Source organism: Rattus rattus, chromosome 4, assembly GCF_011064425.1.
Source record: "Rattus rattus isolate New Zealand chromosome 4, Rrattus_CSIRO_v1, whole genome shotgun sequence".
Classification (NCBI taxonomy): Eukaryota; Metazoa; Chordata; class Mammalia; order Rodentia; family Muridae; genus Rattus; species Rattus rattus.
The window spans coordinates 54,644,411-54,663,892 of NC_046157.1; the positions used below are offsets into that span (position 1 = coordinate 54,644,411).

Consider the following 19,482-nt stretch of genomic DNA (forward strand, 5'->3'; position numbering starts at 1 on the left):
TAAGAGTGCTGGAATTGCAGATTCTCACAACAGTTTTTCCCTGGGATTTGAACTCGGGTCCTCAAGCGTGCTTGGCGTGTGCTTTTACCACCTCTCTTGCTGACAAGTTCTTGGGCATTAACAATACATTCCACTGGTTGTATTCCTTCCAAGATACTTCACTCTTGTTTCTTATTTGGAAGATAAACCATCAACAACTAATTTTAAGGCAACAACAGTTTGTAAAAAAAATTAAGTGAAGATGTGACCGCAGAGACCTAACTGAAGAGCTGGCAGCTCCTCTTACAGAGCCGTGTCTGTGGGTTGTCACGGATCATCATGGAGGATGCTGCTCGCCCTGTAATTGTCAGGCGTCTGTCTTCACACTCCTTGTCAGGGAGCCCTGTGTGTTCAGCGATGGCCACAAGGAACAAGGGTCTATGAATTCAGGTATGGATTTCATAGAGCACTTTCCATGCTTGAAGCATGCCTCAAACCCTAAAGCCCCTGCTGCCCGATAATATCATGGTATAAGGAAAAACCCAGCCTCCTCCCAACTGCCGCTGACCTCCAAGGCCTAGGCCCTGCCCAGTGAGCTTTTCTACAGCTCTCCTCTCATTCACTCTGTTCCGATTTTATCATAGAGGAAACCGAGGCTTGACAGGATGAAGAAACTCTCTCCTGTCCTTTGGGTACAAAGTAGCAGACACAGAATTCCCTGGGCCTTGGGCCAGGTCCCTCCTCTCTTCCTCCTTCCAGCTCACGGCTGTAGTAAGGCACTTGCCTGGGAACAGTCCTGGTTTTGACACATGTGCTGGGTGTTTTTCCCATTGCCCAAGACCTGTTCATTATCTGTTTCAGATTTCATTTGGAGATTAATAATTAACCCCTAAGGGCTTTTCCCATTGTGTCAGGTTCAAACAAAAAGAAGCTGACGAACTCCCATCATAATGGGACATACGTAACAAAAGGTGCTCTCCCAACAAGTAGTAACAGTTGCCAGGCCTTCCATCTGCCTCCCAGAAGCCTGGGCCGATGTCAGCACTTAACTCTCACGCCGGAAGAGGGTGGGGGTGTGGATGCCAGGCCAGATTCGCTACCTGGAAACAGGGCTGTGATGCCCTTCATTTCAAGAGGCACTGGAGAAGGTGCATTTTCTTTTAAAAGAAGGTAGTACATTTTTTGACTGAGTCCCAGAAAGAGATATTAAAGTCTTTTAAAGATTTAAATATGCACACCCCGTCCCAAAGTATTTCGAACAGATCACTGGTGGGTCTTCAAGAATCTTGGATGCACTGTGTCAAAGACAAAGCAAAACAATAGACCCATAATGAGAAATTTTGGTTCACGGCCGTTGACTACCCCTTTCCCCCTTAATTACTGAGGAACTGGTGATGTCATTTAGTGCTCAGTCCCTTCAGATAGTGCATGTAAGACTGGGTTTAATCTGCAGCGCTGTAAGGAAAGATTTAAAGACATACATAGTGGAAGGGAACTCTTGTGGCTGTGTGTTAGTGTGAGCAGGAGAAATTGGCACTGTTCGAATCTGAGTCCAGCGCTCTGTTGACTCTGCCTTATTCCTAACATATGTGTGAGACACAGTTCTCTCTGTCTCTCTGTCTCTCTTTGTCTCTGTCTCTGTCTCCCTCCCTCCCTCCCTCCCTCCCTCTCCGCTTCTCTCTCTCCTTTATACTGGGCCTATGACAGGACTTGGGATGATAGAGGTCTACACAGTACTCCTTTTTAAAGCACCTGCCCCTCCCTCCTCCTTCTCCTTGGGGAGTCTGCTATTCAGTTCATACCCTGTGAGTAAGCGGAGCTGCAGCCAAGGATGAGCTCCTCAGATTCGTCACTGCCATCTCCCTCACGGCCTCCATGGTGCCTTTATGGCTGATGGAAAAGATTTGGATGAGAAGAGCTAGAACCTTGGAGAAGGAAGATTCCCAGGTGAGGGCTTCTCTGGCAATGACATCAATGCTTGGAACAGCCAGTGAGGCCGACAGCTTGGAGCTTGATTAATGCAGGGAGACGTAACATTAACAGGCACATTTTGGTAAGGTGGTTTCCTGCAATGGGAACTGGTGGAACACTCACTTTCTATGTCCTCTCAGTATGTTCTACAAAAGGCTTTAGGATGAAGACAGTCAGGAGCCACCAGGTTGAGTGGCTTTCCCCCTTGTTGCCTGCTGGGTCTGAAGTCTTAACTTTGACTGTAGGCAGTGTGTCTCTCTGGGAGCACTGGTAAGCCCTTCTGTGGTTTCTACTAAGTGTGGAACTATCACAAGACAGTGCAGATGGATGAGCACAGCAGAAGCTCAGTGAGATGGGCCTGGATCCAAAGATGGATGAATCCTTCCTGTGTCCCCTAGACAACAGGTCTACCTTCATACCTGGAAGTGGCATAGGTATGAAGTGTGTACCTGGTCCCAGGTTGCTATGGTGATTAACTGATCATGTGTGTGTGTGTGTGTGTGTGTGTGTGTGTGTGTGTGTGTGTGTGTGAAGTCAACATCATGTGCCCTTTCTGATTACATTTTTAACCTTATTTTTAGAGACAGTATTGAACTTGGAACTTGCAGACTCCACTAGACTGGCTGGCCAGCCCCAGGGATCCTTGTTTGTGTCTTCCCTCTGCTAGGTTTAAAGAGCCATGCTGCCATTTCTGGCTTTTATGTGGATTCTGGGAGGTCCGGACTCAGGTCCTCGGGCTTGTTCAGTGAACACTGTACCTTTGAGCCATCTCCCCAGCCCCATGGAGCGAAGGAGAAGCAAGCAAGGTTCTGTTCCAGCTTCAAATTGGAACCAAGATATCTAGGCTGTCATTGGTAGACTATGTGCTTCCTGTCTTGTTAAACCGAGTCTGCAGGCAATATCGACACATTGTATATAACATGCCCGTGCTGTATACCCAGGCAGGGATTTAAGCGCTTTCACTTTTCTCGTCCATTGGAGGGTTAGAGTTCTCCCCCTTCCTACAGAGATACCAAAGATGGAACTCAGCCTATCTGGATTTGCAGCAAGAACTTTCACCTACTGAACCATCCTGCCCCACCCTCCATGCACAGAGCAGGCATATTGAGTTGGGATTGGATGGCGATTGGGCTGAGTTGATCAAGATGGAGGCCTGAGAACAGTTGTCGACTTCTTAAGACGGAGAATGACATCAGGGCCTGGTTTACCTTTATGGGAAACGGAACAGAGCTGGGTGACACAGCGCAGATGGTCCATTGTTCCTGTGAGTGTGAGGACAGCGAGAGAAACAGACCCAAGCGGGCGGCTCTGGAACTGGCACCCTGGCACCAACATTAGCTCAGGCCTCACCCTTCCCCGTGCTGGGGGAGCGGAGCAGCGGCAGCGGCAGAAGCAGGAGGCTGTTGTTATTTTGATCACCAAGCTCTATTTAGTGAATACACTTGATTAATCCCCTCCCTCTTCTCATGGATGCTATTTTGAGTGGAAAATCACTACTGGAAAAATAAACCCTTACACTGACTGTGCACATCGTGCTATCCCTCCCCCCTTACCGCCAACCTGAGTCTCTCAGAAGCCCCCAGTTTTAAGGTTTAATCCCCAGCCTCTTGCTATTGGGAACCCTTTAAAGTTTTGGGGACCAGTGGGAAGATTGTGGACTGTGCCTTGTGGGACTTGGGGACCTGGTCTTTTCCCTGCTTCGTCTCCCTCTTTACCCCCTGTCTGTGGAGGGACTTTGCATCCAGCATCATGAGCTGCCTCACCAGCAGACTGAAAGCAGTGAGGTCAGCCAGCTTACCTCGGACTAGAGCCTCCAAACCATAAGCCATAATTGATCACCTGAGATATATTTGTTACACCATACCCACTGGGCTGTGGAGCCGAATGGTTAGAGGCGCTAAATTTTATTTCCAAAGAATCCAAAGCCACAGAGGAGTCGGCTGTCTCAGCTCTCAAGGAAAGAATATGGCTCACCCACCTGTGGTGTGTGTTCTTTCATTTGGCACATGGAGAAGCCATGTTAGGAGGCAGTCTCAAGCCCAAGTCCTTAGCCTGTGTTCCCTGAAGGTGGATATTTTCAGAAAGGGCTATGCTTAGGCCTTGGGAGCCCCCCCCCCCCCCCATCTCCAAGCCTTCTCGGGACTGGTTGATTTAAATGGGGACTTGTCAGTTCTTACTAGCTGGGAGAAAATGCTTTCCCAGCATGGCACATTAGTCACGAACAGGGTGTAGGAGGGTATTGAACAATCATCCCGACCCTCCTCCCGTGGATGGGCTCTTGCGCTAAACTGCAAGCCCCAGCTGTGTTGGAATTGAAGACCTGCTGGGGACACCCCCACACGCTCTCCCTGCTGTGCACTTGAAGTCTTGGATCAAAAGTGGGAGAGGTTACTGATTTCAAGGCTGGAGCTCAAGTGTGCCAACAGGAAGCCAAGGCCTCCACAGTTGTGTGTGTGTGTGTGTGTGTGTGTGTGTGTGTGTGTGTGTGTGTGTGTGGAAAGCTGGGCGAAGGGTTACGGGAAGGCTCACTTTCGTAACCGGGAACTGAGGCATCCAGCGCCGAGACCCGAGACAGCATTCCCACTTCCAGTCTGCAGTCTGCTGATGCCGTTCTCCATGTCCGTGAGACAGAGCTTGAAGGTGCTGGCTTGAGTAGATGCCGGGGGATCCCAGCAGCCTGGGAAAGCCCACGATGGCCTCCCTTGAGTACAAGAAGAAGCATCAGCCAGCTATGCATTGTGAGCACTCCATGGGGACAACCCGTTTAGAATTTCTTCACTTGGCAGATACTGATGCCTTCCCCCATACAATGGAGAAAAAGGAAGTCGGTTGGAGATGTTGATTCGTGTGGCTGGTCGGCTTGGCTAGGCCCTGCTGTCTAGTTGTTCGGTCAAATCAGTAGTAACCATCTTCCCATTGCGTGTATAGTAGTGGGGGGGTATGGGTATATGCCATGTAAGTGAACGTGTCCCACTGAGCCATTCCCTCATAGAACTTGTAGTCCTATCAGACTAATTTAAAAACAAGCTCTCATGTAGCCCAGGATAGCCTTGAACTTGATTTGTAGCTCAGAATGGCACAGAATCTCTGATCCTGTTCATGGGTTGCTAGGGCTTGAAGCCAGCACTCGTGCATGCTAAGCAAGCATTCTCCTGAGTTATATTCTCAGCCCTGTTCAGTTTTGCTCTTCGAGACAGGGTCTCTCTGTCTACCCGGTAAGCTGGTGTGGAACCCAATAGTGTAACTCAGGGTGGCCTTGAATTTGTAATCCTTCTGTCTTCGTTTCCCAAGGGTTGGGACAATAGGTGCAAACCACCAGACCTGATCAGAAGAGAGGATTAAGACAAATAATCAAACAGTTGATAATTATGGGACTCTAGAGGAGGAAGGGGGCAGAAGACACCTCAGAAGACCAGAACCTTGCAACATTTTCAGTGTTTTCAGTCGAACACTGTATTGTAACACTCGAACAGATTCCCAACTACCCTGCATGCACTTTATTCGGAGGGAGGATAGGTATTCCTTCTTTCAAAAAAATCACGCATATTTAAAATTTATTCCAGTATCTACCCCACCACTCTTTCTCTCCATGAACTCCCAGGTAAATCTTTGAGAGTGTCTTCAGAAGTCTTCAGAATGATGAGTCTCCCCTCTGCTGCTTGTGCAAGAAACATTTGTGTCTTAGCTAGCGGGGCAGGGACTGAAGCGGCTGCACGTGTAACCGTGTCTTCAAATGGCATTAGTTCTGTTTATTCCCGGTCGGGTAGATGGGACAGGAGAGTAAGAGAGATGGGGATTAAAGCAAGGGGACTCAGGGTGGGGTGGGAGTAGAAGGGATGGCGTAGATACAGAAGATAGCTCAAGGACCTTGTGGAAGAAGCAGGGGCTGGGGAAGGAGCAGAAGGAAAGACAGATGGAGTTCCCAGGAAACTCCAGCGAAGAACTAAGGAACGGTGTTCTCACCGTGTCACCCCGCTTCAGCTACAGCCAGACCTGTGACAGAAAGGGCTTCATTAAATGGCACCTTACCCCCCGTTTCTGAGCCCAGAATTCTGTTTACCTTTCTAAGTCACAAAGCCTGGGTGAGTGGAACTGTGAGTATGGGCGTCTTAACTGTACATGGTGTGTGTGTTTAGACACAGCAACAGAAGCTACATGGAGCTGTTCCACAGGAGAGAAGGAGGGGCCTGCTGGAGATGGGTAGCAGGAAGTCTGAAGGTTTGAGGCAAGTCCTAGAAGGAAGAGTACCTCTGTTGAGTTGATGGAGGAAGAAGGGCGGAATGCAGGACTGGAGAAAGAGGGCAATCTCGGGGAAGCCTGCAATCCAAGGGAAGGAAGGGGATATACAGTTTGGAGGGGGGCAGGACAGCAGAGCCACGTGTCAACGGAGGCTGTGGCCCCGTTGTCCAAGGAGACTTCCTTCTGTTAGTAATGGCTTCCTGGACTGCTGTGGAAGTGGCTTCCGGATTTTTCTGTGGAAGATGGAGCGCTGCACAGCCCCTCCCTCCCAACTCTGAGGATCAAAATTTTGCTTATATCATCAAAATTTTTCTTCTGGAAGTGATTTTTTTTTTTAGATTTATTTTATTTTATATGAGTACACTGTAGCTGTCTTCAGACACACAGAAGAGGGCATCGGATCTCATTTCAGATGGTTATGAGCCACCATGTGGTTGCTGAGAATTGAACTCAGGACCTCTGGAAGAGCAGACAATGCTCTTAACTGCTGAGCCAACTGTCCAGCCCCATGGAAGTGATTTTTAAAACTTATTTTCCATTGTTCTCTATTGTTAACCTTCATTTTCCTATATCGATCGCTGAAGTTTCTTACTTACTCCCCCCAAACATGTCTGAAATTTGACATTCGGTAAAATGCCGTGTGCCCAGAGGCATGCTGTCAGCCGGTCACCTCTAGGATGGTCAGGAAGTCCTTTGTTTTGTGGCGGGCAGGCATGGGTCTTTCTGTTTGGTTTTTACTGTCTGCATATGGGATTGCTTTATTAACTACCAGGGAGCAGATACTTACGACTATCTTTGATGTGAACACACACAGTAGTTAATGGTCCCTGGGCCTGCCAATAGGTGGTTTTTCAGAAACCTTAGGTTTTGGTGCACATCCCCAGGTAAGAGCGTAAGTTAAAACCCTTAGAACTCAGGGGAAGCTTGACCTTGCTCTGATGTTGCTTCCTCAGACGTTTATGTACATAAGGTTTAGACCTTGCATATGAGAATGAACAGCTTCTTAGTCAGGGGGAAGACAAAACACAAGGCTCATAACTATACATTAACATAACGACCCTAGAGGTCTGGTTCCCTCTGCCAGCCTCCATGGCACCAAATACACACATTGCACACTCATGTGCACACACATAAACCCACATACACACACATTCAGTTTTGCATTTGTGTTTACTTCTCTATGGATTTCCCATTGGATTTCTGTTTTTCCTTTTTTCTTTAAAGCTTTATTTATTTATTATATATGAGTACACTGTCGCTGTCTTCAGACACACCAGAAGAGAGTACCAGATCTCATCACAGATGGTTGTGAGCCACCATGTGGTTGCTGGGAATTGAACTCAGGACCTCTGGAAGAGCAGTCAGTGCTGTTAACCACTGAGCCATCTCTCCAGCCCACATTGGTTTTCAGTTTACTAGAAGAGTAGTTCAGAATCAGGACTCGGTAACACAGGCTGGTACTGATTAGGGCGGGCATAGGTAGAAACATTTTACTGAGTAAGATGTACATAAAGTGCCTTGTGTATCACTGTGGTGGGGGCTGCGAGCTTCGATTCTCCTGAGCCAGGCCTGGCATCCGCCTTGCTCCCTGTGTGGTCCTGTTATTACTTGGCAGTAAATGTAGCGCTTTCTGAGAGAGCCAGTAGCTGTGACAGGAGACACAGATTTTCCTTGTGATTTTATGTACTGGTTTTTCTGCAGGGGCTTTGATGTGTCCATGTTTCAGACCCTTCCCAGAACTCCCTCACTCGTGAAAGAGGCTGGTTATTCTCTGACTTGGGATGGTAGGCGTGTCTGTGTTCTGCTGTGGTTTTTATTTTATTTTGTGGCTGCTTTCCCTCTATGTTTAAATTTCCAGCTTGTGACTGCATCGTGCGATTTTACCACCTCTCAGTTTGTAACTTGACGGTGACAAACATGAGACGTTACTCAGACAAACCAATGTCACAGCACATTTAAAGTGAAATGTGGTCACTCCTTGCTCCTAGGCTTTTGGGGGGTCCATCTCAGCAATGCTCCTGCTTTTCTCATTCTGGGAGCTTATCCTTAAGAAGCTGAGGCTGGGGACCAGCGCGGGGCCAGGGACCCGGGGGGGGGGCGGGGGGGCGGGGGGGCGGGGTCTCCACCGGAAGTGATTAATTTTAAAGAGAAAGTTTGGGACGGAGTTATTTGGGACTCTAGCCATCTCTTCTTCCGCTTGTTTTCCTACGTCCTTTGGTACCCAATTCTCTTTGCTGGCCTGATTGCGGTTGTAACCGGAGCAGCATTAGAGAGGTCTGCATTGCCTTAACCGCTCCGCCCCACCCCATCCCCACCTGCACACGCGCGCGCGCGCGCTGACCGCCCCGTCTTACTCCATGGAAAGGTTCGTCCGGGGCACTGTAGTTGTTTCAGGGGCTCCTGGATGCAAATTTGCACGCGTCTCAGTTACATCACAGTGCGATCTACACAGCTTTGGGACAGTGGTTGCTGAAGACCTTAAATCCTAAGATACCCAAGGAACGGATGGATGAAGGGTAGCGGGTACCTGCAAGTCTAGAGAACTTTGGGGGCTGGACTCAAATCAGACAGAAGGCACAGGCAGCATGTCTCTTTTTGTAATAGGCTATTGCTGCTTTGCAATGTAACACTGTTTCAGACACAGGTGCGGTTCATACCGGCATGGCTGAGACGGGGTTTAAACAACAGTCCACCCACAGGCTATTTGAGGTGTTTTGCGGGCTCTTTTTGTTTTATTTCTGGCCCTTTGTTGGGTGGAATTGGCTGTTATCCGTCTATTCACTGGATCTTTGTTTTGAGAGGTGATCTGGTTCCTGCTCTTGGAACCTGGAGGTGATGGTGGAGAGAGGTAGTGGCTTTGAGAGATGATTAGGTCCCAGAGCTCTATACTCAGAAATGATTGATGCCCTTATAAAAGATTCTTGAAAGGGTCTGGTGATATGGCTCAGCTGTCAAAAACGCAGGCTGTTTTTGCAGAGGACCTGGGTCCAGTTCCCAGCATCCACATGGCGGCTCACAACCGTTGGTTAACTCCAGTTGCCCTGGAGGTGATGCCCTCTTCTGGCCCTGCAGCACCAGGCACAGGACATGTCAGGCACGTTGCTCATACATATAAGGTAAAGATAAATTAAAAAGAAAGAGGCCTGGGCAGGAAGCTGTAAGACCGTTGGGCACCTTGGGATTACAGGAAGCAGGACTTTCCTTAGATCTGCCAGCCCTCTTGATTTGAGACGTTCTAGAATTCAGAACTGTGAGGAATCCATTTCCATTGTTTATAAATTATCATAAGGTGTTTTATTATAGAAGCATGAACTGATTAATTCACAAGAGATAATTTCAATTTTTTCCCTTCATTGCATTTCTTAGTTTTTGTTTAAGATGCTCTAACATCTAACCGGTTCAAGTAGTATGTTTTGATTCTTAGAATTTTTTTTTTTTTTTTTTTTTTTTGTCCTTCCTCTTTGGGACCATTAGATGCCACCCACTACTGGCCATTTCTTCTCATCCTCTTAAATCAAGCTAATTTCTACCCCTTAAAAATCAGGTCAGACAGTCTTATGGAGCTGATCTATTCCCATCATTCGCTTATACTGAGCAGGTGGCCATTGCTTGTGGGAAAGTCAGTGGCCGCCGTTCTCTTGGGTTATAGGTGCCATGGGAGAATGGTCTGTCTCATCCTTCACCTCGGTCATACACCATCTGCACAGCAAGCCTTGGTCAAGCTGTACTGAATAATAGTACAGGTTCTACCTAGATAATTCTACTTTAAACATTGACAGTTTTTAGACCGGTTTTAGGCAGCCTAGCTATATAACTATTTGAAAAAATCTATTTATAAGCACTCCGGATGCACAATTGCTTGATGCCACACTGGGAAGGGAAAAAAATTCTGCCAATTAAAGCCATTGTGCTATTAAGATGCACTGTTTCAGAGCTCCTAAAGAGGAAACAGTTTGTTCTTAAAGTTGAGAAATGATCGTGCTTCATCCTGCTAAAACTTGAAGTCTTAAGTGTGTGATTACCAACAACCTGGAGTGATCTTCAGCTGAAGTAGTGAGGTCATTTGGAAAGACGCCTCATATTTGACAGTGTGAGTGATCACGTGTTTCAGACTGGGAGTCTAGAAAGGGACCCGGGGCTTCAAGCCCTCTGAATAAACTTGTATCACTCCATCTTATAATACACCCTGGTCTATAGATTCCAGTCTCGGATCTTCTCTTCTAGAAGGTGGGGGTTGAACCAGGCGTGGTGGTGCCAGCACTCAGAAGGCAAAGGCAGGTGGTTCTCAAAAAAAAAAAAAAAAAAAGTGGAGCCTCATGAGGAAAGATTTCTTCTCCTGCACCTCAAGCATTAATTCTTAGGAAGAATTAATTTTAAACAATTTAGAAAAGTCATGCAACTTAATTTCAAAGTGCCTGACAGTGTGGCACAGAAATGCTTTGCTTAGTGACTAAAATCATCCTGTAAGTGTTTACTGATTGTGTTTGTGACATCCTGTTGGCTGTGGTGGTTTGGGGGAATCCTGTGTCACCTCTGCCGGGTGAGACAACGTGGTTTCCCATCACCACCCTTCTCAATCCCCTCTGGCGATCAGTGACACATTGAAATGCCAATGAAGTATTCATATACATCTACACACCTAATTCCAGAATGGCTCCCTTCCTCCACGTGCCCATGGCCTCTCTCTACCAGGAAAATGCAACAGCTCTTCTTGTAGGACTTCCCAACCAATTGCAGCTGAGACCAGAACCTCGAGAGACACAGGGATTTTGGGGTGGTGTGGGGTGGCGTAGGGTGGCCCTTAGGAGGCATCAGCCTCCGTTGAAGTGATCTGTTACAGAGGTCTCCCAACCCTTGTCGTTCATAGGCATGGCTGCCTAACTGGCTTTCTGGACTTGCAGCCTCACCCCAGGAAATCCCAGGGTAGCCTCCCCTTTCCTTTGTGAATGGCAGCTCCAGCAAAGAGTTGGGCTTGTGGGGAAGTTTGAAGAATTAGACTGTGGACAGTGACCTCATTTTGCTCTGCAAGTGAAGAGGACCCCTGGTTGCTGGATGTCGGGTGGGCCGTAACCCCGCCCCCCTCAGGCTGAACAGGAGGAGCCAGGATCTGTTGTTGAGAAGGTAGTGGCACTTTTATCTCTTGGGTCACTCTGAGTGGAAGAAGGCCGGAGTCAGGTGACAGCAGCTGCTGCCCCTCTACCCTCCTCTTGACAGTGACCTGAAACAGTGTGCTTTAGGAGAGACCCCTGCCTCTCTGCCGGCTTAAGAACATCAGGTTTGGAAAAACCACAGGATTTGAGCCACATCCCCGTCCTGGATCATCTGTTCTTGACGACGGTGAATAAGGGCAGACCTCACCTACCATGCACTGTGCCCTGTGCCCCAGGAAACTGGCTTTTCTTGTGCATTGGTACAAGCTTTAGTTTCCATGAGAACAAGGCAGTCTGTCCAAGGAAAGAGATCGGAGTGGCTTGATTCTGGAAAATTAGTCGTTGAGCAAAGTGGTGTGTTTTGAAATCTCTCCCGACCTGAGATGCTGATGTGTGTCTGAGAAGATCATTCTGGTGTGCAGTTTAAGGATTAAACTGTTCTGACTCAGAGGCTGGTTGAAAGCTCTTCAACCTGAATCCTGTCCTCTCCTACTGCGTTCTCATGGGCTCTGAGGTGACCTTGATCTGTCACTGGGAACGCCCTGTCAGCTAAGCCTCAAGCTGGTGAGACAGTGAAGGGCAAGGTTTCTGGCACTGGGTGTTAATTACGGTCCGCCTCTTTTCCATTCTTTTCGGGAGGTGGGAATAAAGTATCTACCTTCTCATCACATGCATGCTAACTTGAAGCAGTATCAGGGGTCAAGAGCCCAAATCTGTGCTCTGGCCCCAAAAGGTCACCAGCTTCGATGCCCAGTGGGATTCTCATATGGGCAGTTGCTTTACAGAGTTTAGAAATGACAGAGAGAAAGATGGTGCTTGGGTTTCTTTCTTTCTTTTTTATTTTCTAAATTGAAAATTCATGTGGTCATCAAACCGTGTCCTGAGAGGGTTATTAAACCCGTTTAAGCAAGCTGGGCCTCATTGAAGCCATTCTTAGCATCAGGCTGTGTGGATATTTGGAAACTCTGCTGGCCAGCTGTGGGGCTGGCCCTTGGGACTGGTGGTTTCCAAGTTCCCTCAGATGACACCAGTAGGGAGCTTGGCGGAGGCGGTGGTGGTGGTGGTGGTGGTGGTGGTGTTTCCCCACTGCAGGTGTCGGAGTGTACTTGTAAGATGATAAGCAGGAAGAACTTCAGGAAACAGAATCACAGCCATGGGCATAAGTGCAAGCCAGAGAGTAAGGTTTTTATAAATGGAGGCTCCCCCTGAGTAAGGGTAGGACAGATGCCTTCATTTTGAAATACACTTTCTTTACTAATGACTATGGTGCTGCTGCCCCAGCAGGACCCGTTTGTTAAGTGTGGCCCGAGATTTCACCGCTCCAGCAGGTGGCTCCCTCCCTGTAACCTGTATCTCCACACAAGGACTATCCTGCGAATCTGTCTCTTGCTTCATTACCTCAGGATGCATTTGGCCATGTTAGGAAACGTCATTGCTCAGAACTAGGCCAACGGGGTGGACAGAGGGATTTTCGTTTGGCCGGTTGGAGTATCTGTTTATACTCGCCTTAAAAAAAAAAACCTGGTTGAGCTAAAAACTGTTTCATTCACGCTCTGTGGAGTAAGAATTGGGACCCAGATGCTGCTCCTTCATCTGTGCTGAGAGATAACTGATTTTGTGCTAAGACCATTGATCCAGCCCCAGCGCTCTCAGGGGTCGTGCCGTCCACCCGAGAAGCCCACGAACACTCACCATGTGTGTGAATCCTCATTGCAGCCTTGACATTTACAAACACTGAGCAAACACAACCTCGGTGGACGTGTCCTTGAGCCCCGTTGCATTTGCCTGACTTCCAGCTGCCTAACCCCTAGCCCACCGTCCAGCGCTGTGCGTGGAGATCACTGCCCAGGGAGAGCCACCTAGGAAACACAGCTAGCACATTCTCCAGCAGTGTCACACTGCGTGTCTTCCAGAATGATTGTACAGAATTTGAGGTTTGAGGTTCTGTTCCAGTCAGTTGTCAAGAAAAGAAAGACATGAATGAAATGTGTGACCAAGCCCATGAGGAAGGATGCGATGCCTGTCTGTGTAGCAGGGACATGTGACCTACTGATGTGTAGGCTGATGTGCACATCGTGAGTTTATACATGTCACGTTCCTGTCTGAGTTGGCTGTAGCGGGTTCCTGTGATATTATACTGGCTGTGTTTCAGGAGTTGTGCTCATCACCCCTGCTCCCGCCTTCCACTGCATTTCTTTCTCCAGTAGTAATTAATTGCCTGTATTATTTTATCTTTAATTCATTTTATTTGTATGTGTGGGAGTGTGTACACAGACAGGTGGACACACACATATACACACATACACAAACATGCGTACATATATACACATACACATATGCACACACAATATGGACATGCAAACATACACATATACATGTATACACACATGCGGACACATGGACACACATACATACACATGCACACATATACATACATATACACATGAACACACACATGCACACATACACACAGACACAGACACACATACACATATATACAGACACAGACACACATGCACACATACACATATATGCACACATACACACAGAGATACACATTCACACATGTACACACATACACACATGCACATATATGTACACATACACAGAGACACAGACACACAAGCACACACGTGTACACACATGCACACATAACACATAATGTACACAGACACACATGCACACACGCATACACACATATACACATACACACACGTATACACATATACACACACACACTGTCTTGCACTCATGGCACTTGTGTGGCACTCACAGGACAACTTGTGGCAAGCAGCTTTCTCCTTTTACTGTGACTGTCCCTGTAATCGAACTCAGGTCTTCAGGCGTGGTTGCAAGAGCCTTTACCTGCTGAGCCGTCTCTCGTGCACCTCTATTTTTGTCATTTCTGTCGGAATGTCACTCCAAGTCTTTAAGCAACAATTTTAAAATAAATGAAAAACTGATGAATTTTCTTTATTCTTTATTTTTAAACCACTGAAAATGTTCTAGTGGCCTAGGTCAGCTGTCCGATCACTCCATCCCACCTATCCATCTGTCCGTCTCCCATCCAACCCAGCCACTGCATTCTGCTTTGGGAGCTAATATGAATAATAAAATTTAAATCTTTTTGGCATTTATTGTATGTGAAGTAAATGTATAGAAGTTCGACCCTGCCTTACCCTTCTCCTACTTTTAGTTTCTGAGAGAAAGAAAATTTTGTGGTTCTCAGTAACTGACTAGTCACCGATGTTTGGGGGCATCTCAGGGGCAAAGTAAGAATTAACAGGCTTATACAGAATGTGGTGAGAGGCTGGTCACTGAAGCTAGCTTCCTCGAAGACAGGTGCTAATACTCTTTCCCCCTCCACAGTGATTCTTAGAACTTGCAAAGCCACACAGAACAAAGCAATAGAAACCCCAGCCCCAGAAGCCCAGCAGCAGAGGATCCGGGTGGAGCATTCCAAGCTTTTAGGAAGAGTCAGTAACACAGAACTTCTGAGATGGCAGCTTCATCATCTGCATCCCATAGGGCTGGGCCAGTTGGTCTCTCAGCCCCTGGTACCTTTCCCCCACCGCCTGTGCAAACCTGGGAAGTAGAGTTCAGTGAATGAGGGGATCTCCTAGCCCCTGTTTCAACAGCCCATCCAAACCACAGTGTGCTCCTTCTGGTCTACAGACATTAAACAGGAGTGGCAAAGATAGTTCACGATTAGCAGAACCGATCTCCAGACAGGCAGGCAGTGGATTATATAACAAAGATGATCTCATTCAATGCCTACAACAACCCAATCGTTAGGAACTATTATTAGCCCCAGTTTTAGATGGTGGATTAATAGTCCGTCCCTAATCACACTACTAGTGAAGATGCCACTCGCAGAGCCAAGTTGTGATGACTGTACCCTGCAGTCCCAGCTCGAACTCCCACCCCGAGCTTGGTGTGTAGCTGCCTTCTGACCATTAGAACTCTGTGGGTCTCCAGGCGCTCCAAGGTCACCATGGTGTCTGGTCACTGCAGCCACAGTGAGTGCTCTCTGGCACAGTGTGACCTTAGCGTATCTGTTGATCACAAAGGAGCGAGTGTGGGCTCCGTCCTGGGCTGCCTCACTGTTTCAATTCCACAGACAAGATTATGGGTACATTTTTTTCCTCCCGAAATCGGGGGAAAAGTATCAAACAGACTCAGTCTCGTTTCCCTTTGTGTTGCGTGAATAACGTCCTATACTCTTATCTTTTTCAACTAGTTCTTTTGTTCGGGTCTAGGGAAGAATATAGATAGAAAACATTTTAATTCTGGTAGATAGGATAATTTGTTTTTAGGGATAAAACTGCATTCTCAGCCCCCATGGTGCAGGTGGAGGGACAGCCGCCTGCAGGCCGCTCTGCCAGCGAGGATCCAGCCTCTCAAATTATTGGCAGCTGGTACGGTAATGAGTCCATTTCAATATAAATGGGCTGTTGCTTATTAATATCTGCCAGTTCCTAAGCTATTCAGGAGTGCTTTGAAATTTGGGATATTTGCAGAGAGCCGTGGAGTGGGGGGGGGCACCTAGGAAAGGGGGATGAACAGGATGGTGGGGGCAATCTCGGAGAGAGCACGCACCGTGGGTTAATGACGGGGTTCGGCTAGAACTTCAGTTCCTTCCCCTGCTGGCGTGAGTCACGGGCTTCATGGCTAAACAGCACGTTTTCCAAGATAAAGGAGAAACAAAACTCACAGTTCCGAGCTGTGCGGACGTGTATATTTACTTACGTCCTGCCTCTGTGTGGTTCCTCTCCTCTAGTTCTCTCAGTGTTCCCACTCGGAGCCTTTGCCAGGGAGGCTCCCATCTTGCTGAAACTACCAACGGTGGGTGGCTGGCTGGCTGGCCGTGACCGGCAGCCCACAGAGGAATGTCCACTGGGGAGGGTAACAGGCAGCCGCTCAAAAATACCTCAGGCCTGTCTGCTAGGCTGAGAGCAGTTTCTCAGAGGATCGGCTTCAAGCGTGAAGCCCATTAGCACTGTCCTTTCTTGGAGCTGTCCTCGTCAACTTATTGCTGTTGTTATTATTGATTTTGCTGAATCACCGTTTATACATTTTACCTAAGTTCGTTCTTCTGCATTTATCTCGTGCGCTTTATCCGAGCGTGATGTTTGCCATGTTCAAGAAACACACAGAGGGCAGGAAAGTTTGTGGAATGTAGTTTCCCCCCACTCTCCCACCCCCCAACACATAGCATTTTTTTTTTACTCTCTTTATCAGCGGAGTCTGTGAGAATATGGAGGCTCCCTTGTTTCCTTTCCTTCCTATAAGACCCTTCAAGTGTGACAGCGAACGGTATCCCCGCAGGGACCGCACCTCATGTCACCCAGTGCCTGAATCCACCGACCGGTTAAAACGAGAGTTTTCAGGGCTGTCTGTGACCACCCATACAATCATTCTGGCATTTATGCGTCTCTGACTGAACCCGCTGTTTGTATCTAAATGTTGCAACTCTTCACTCAAGCTTCCTGATTCACCTTTCCTTGACATTGGAGAGTCAACGAACATGCATGCCCTTTCCTTTCTCTTCGCTGACCACTGCCTTTCTGATGTTCTCTCTCCTTCAGGTTTTTGGCACATTCTCCCAGACTCAGGTGAGACCCCGATGGGCACCCCGTGGGGCAGGTGCTGACACACGCCCCAACTCCAGCCACTGACACCATCTCCAGCCTCAGTATCTAAATGCCACAGTGCTCTCGGGGCCAGTTGGGCTGGGCACCACTGTTGCCTTTGAAGGTAGGTTCGTGCATGTAGATTTGAGCCTCTGTGTGTCCGTGTGTCCGAAGAGGGTCTCAAAGGTGGCGGGGCGTGTACAGGAGAGTGCGGCCAAGGAAATTGCGATGCCGATGCTGTATACACATGGTGGGAAAGGAATTCGGAGTCACTTCCGAAGGCTAGAGCTGCAGGGATCTAACAATTAAGAGGCATTAGTGTTAACCCAAAATGGAATGGGAAACTTGAGCAGGTAGCTGTGAAGTCTCTTCTTTTCCTGTGTGAATTGCCCTCAGGGTCTTTCATCTCCGAGTTTCACTGGCTTTATATTGGATTATGTTTGTTTAAAAAAAAAAAAAAGGCAAAGCTGTTCTCAAACCCAGCCTCAAAACAATGATACATTTCTGCTTTGGGTCATCTTTAAAGAGCAGAGATAAATATGGTCAAAATAATGATCTAAATTGAAGATCGTTGCTTATTCGCTGTAAAACGTGTTTAGTCTCTAGGCTAGGGGTATCCGTGTGTGACTTGGCAAAAACCCTGCTCATGCATTGTATTGACTTAGTACAAACTTCCAAAGCTTCGCTTCAGTTTAATCTTAGCCCCCACCCCCCTGCCCCTCCAGCTTCAGGCACAGCATCCAGTAGGGAAAAAACAGGCTTGAAACCAAGACCTCCCACCAGAATCTAATTTTAAATTTGCAATCTGTTGTCTTGTGAGTTTTTTTTTTTTTTTTTTTTTTTTGCTTCAAATTTAACTTTGAAATAAATACATCTCATCTTTTCCACTGCGGCCTCGGAGGTCTGCCTCCCAGTCACGAAAGGGTAATCGCTGCATTTATTTTAATAAAATTCTTGATGCCCCGGGGGAGTGGAAAGCGATGTTAATAGTTTTAACTCTCCTCCACCATCACCTAGCTTATGGTCGGAGCTCGCCCTGCCTTCGTCCAGAGAAGTGAAACCTGGCTTGTGCAGTTAACTCTTGACTTCAGTAAGGTGGCTGGGATCTGTGTAGTAAATTAGAGACCTTGCGATCTAGCTCATGCTTTGAGGCCACCTTAAGGATGAACAGGACTGAACTTTCTGTGAAAAGAAGGCGCACACGCCCGGGTAAGTGTGCGGTTGCCGGTCTCCGTGGGAAAAGGGAGGGCTCTGTAGAATAACCGGGCGACGTGATGAGGTCCGAGGCGAGGGATCCAGGGATCCAAACTGGGGAGCATCTTCCTTATCTTAGACATACGTCCCGGCCATCTGTCCCGAGTTTACATTGTCGTAGCTGCCTGTGTAGGGTGACGTCTTTACTCTTTGAGATTGAAAGAAAAAAAAAATCAATAACTTAAAACTTGTTGATATGTTTCGTTTGCCTTTCCTTAAAAAGAAAAGGAAATGTAGTAGCTGGAGAAATGACTCAGTCCTTAGGAGCACCTGCTGCTCTTCCAAAGGACCAGAGTTTTGGTTGCTGGCATCAGAATGTTAGGGGACTTGCAACAGCCTGTAACTCAGGCTCCAGTGTCCTCTGCTCGCTGGGGCACTCTCGGGGACACGTGTGCATGCATAAACACTCACGAATAAAAATAAACTAAATCTTTTAACAAGATGGATTGTGTAGGGGTGTAGCTCAGTGGAACACTTGCCTGGCCTAGTGTAAGCCCTTGGGTTGAGCCCCACCACCCTCTACAGAAAACTAAGCCACTGTGGCAGAAATTAATGACCTATAAGCACCCCTTCCAGAGTACCTCCTTCACACATTCCCCTGTGTATAAGTAGGGAATATTTACTCACTAGTGTGGCTTAGCTGTTATCCCTAAATAGAGTTTTCATTTGTGAGGAGTTTTGTTCCAGAGAAGTTTAATATATTTTTTTTTAAAGATTATTTACTTGTTTTATGTAAGTACACTGTCATTGTCTTAAACACACCAGAAGAGGGCATCGGGTCCCGTTACAGATGGTTGCGAGCCACCATGTGGTTGCTGGGATTTGAACTCAGGACCTCTGGAAGAGCAGTCAGTGCTCTTAACCACTGAGCCATCTCTCCAGCCCGAGTAGTTTAATATTAATGGTTGGATTGTGGTTTACTCCTGTCCAAGGCCAGCCTACCTACTGTCTGGGTTCTGGTCACTCTCCTATTCTCCTATTCTGGGATGCAGCATCCTACTGTCTGCCAGGGGCATCCCAGAAAGCCCTGGCGTCATTAGTGGACTAGGCATCGTAAGTCATAAAAATATTACCATAATCTCCTGAGTGCTTGAGGGATGCGGTTATTCACAAGGACGTGTCCGCCTGCCTCTCCTCAGTCACCTGAAGTTATCACTGACTTGGAGCAGACTGGACTGTTGTTTCTTACAGTACTAAGACTTGGTGTTTTAAAAGTATAGTGTACATGGTAAGTTTTAGGTCATCCGAGATTTGCC

General features: G+C 47.5%; 1 protein-coding gene across 1 annotated transcript in view; it reads left to right on the forward strand.

Annotated features, from left to right (window-relative positions):
• Tiam1 (TIAM Rac1 associated GEF 1) overlaps nt 1-19,482 on the forward strand; it is a 182,523-nt gene that overhangs the window by 37,518 nt on the left and 125,523 nt on the right. Inside the window, exon 3 of the mRNA XM_032900461.1 lies at nt 16,928-17,096. The gene's annotated coding sequence lies outside the window, so the exon portion shown is untranslated. The remainder of the gene's footprint in view (nt 1-16,927; nt 17,097-19,482) is intronic.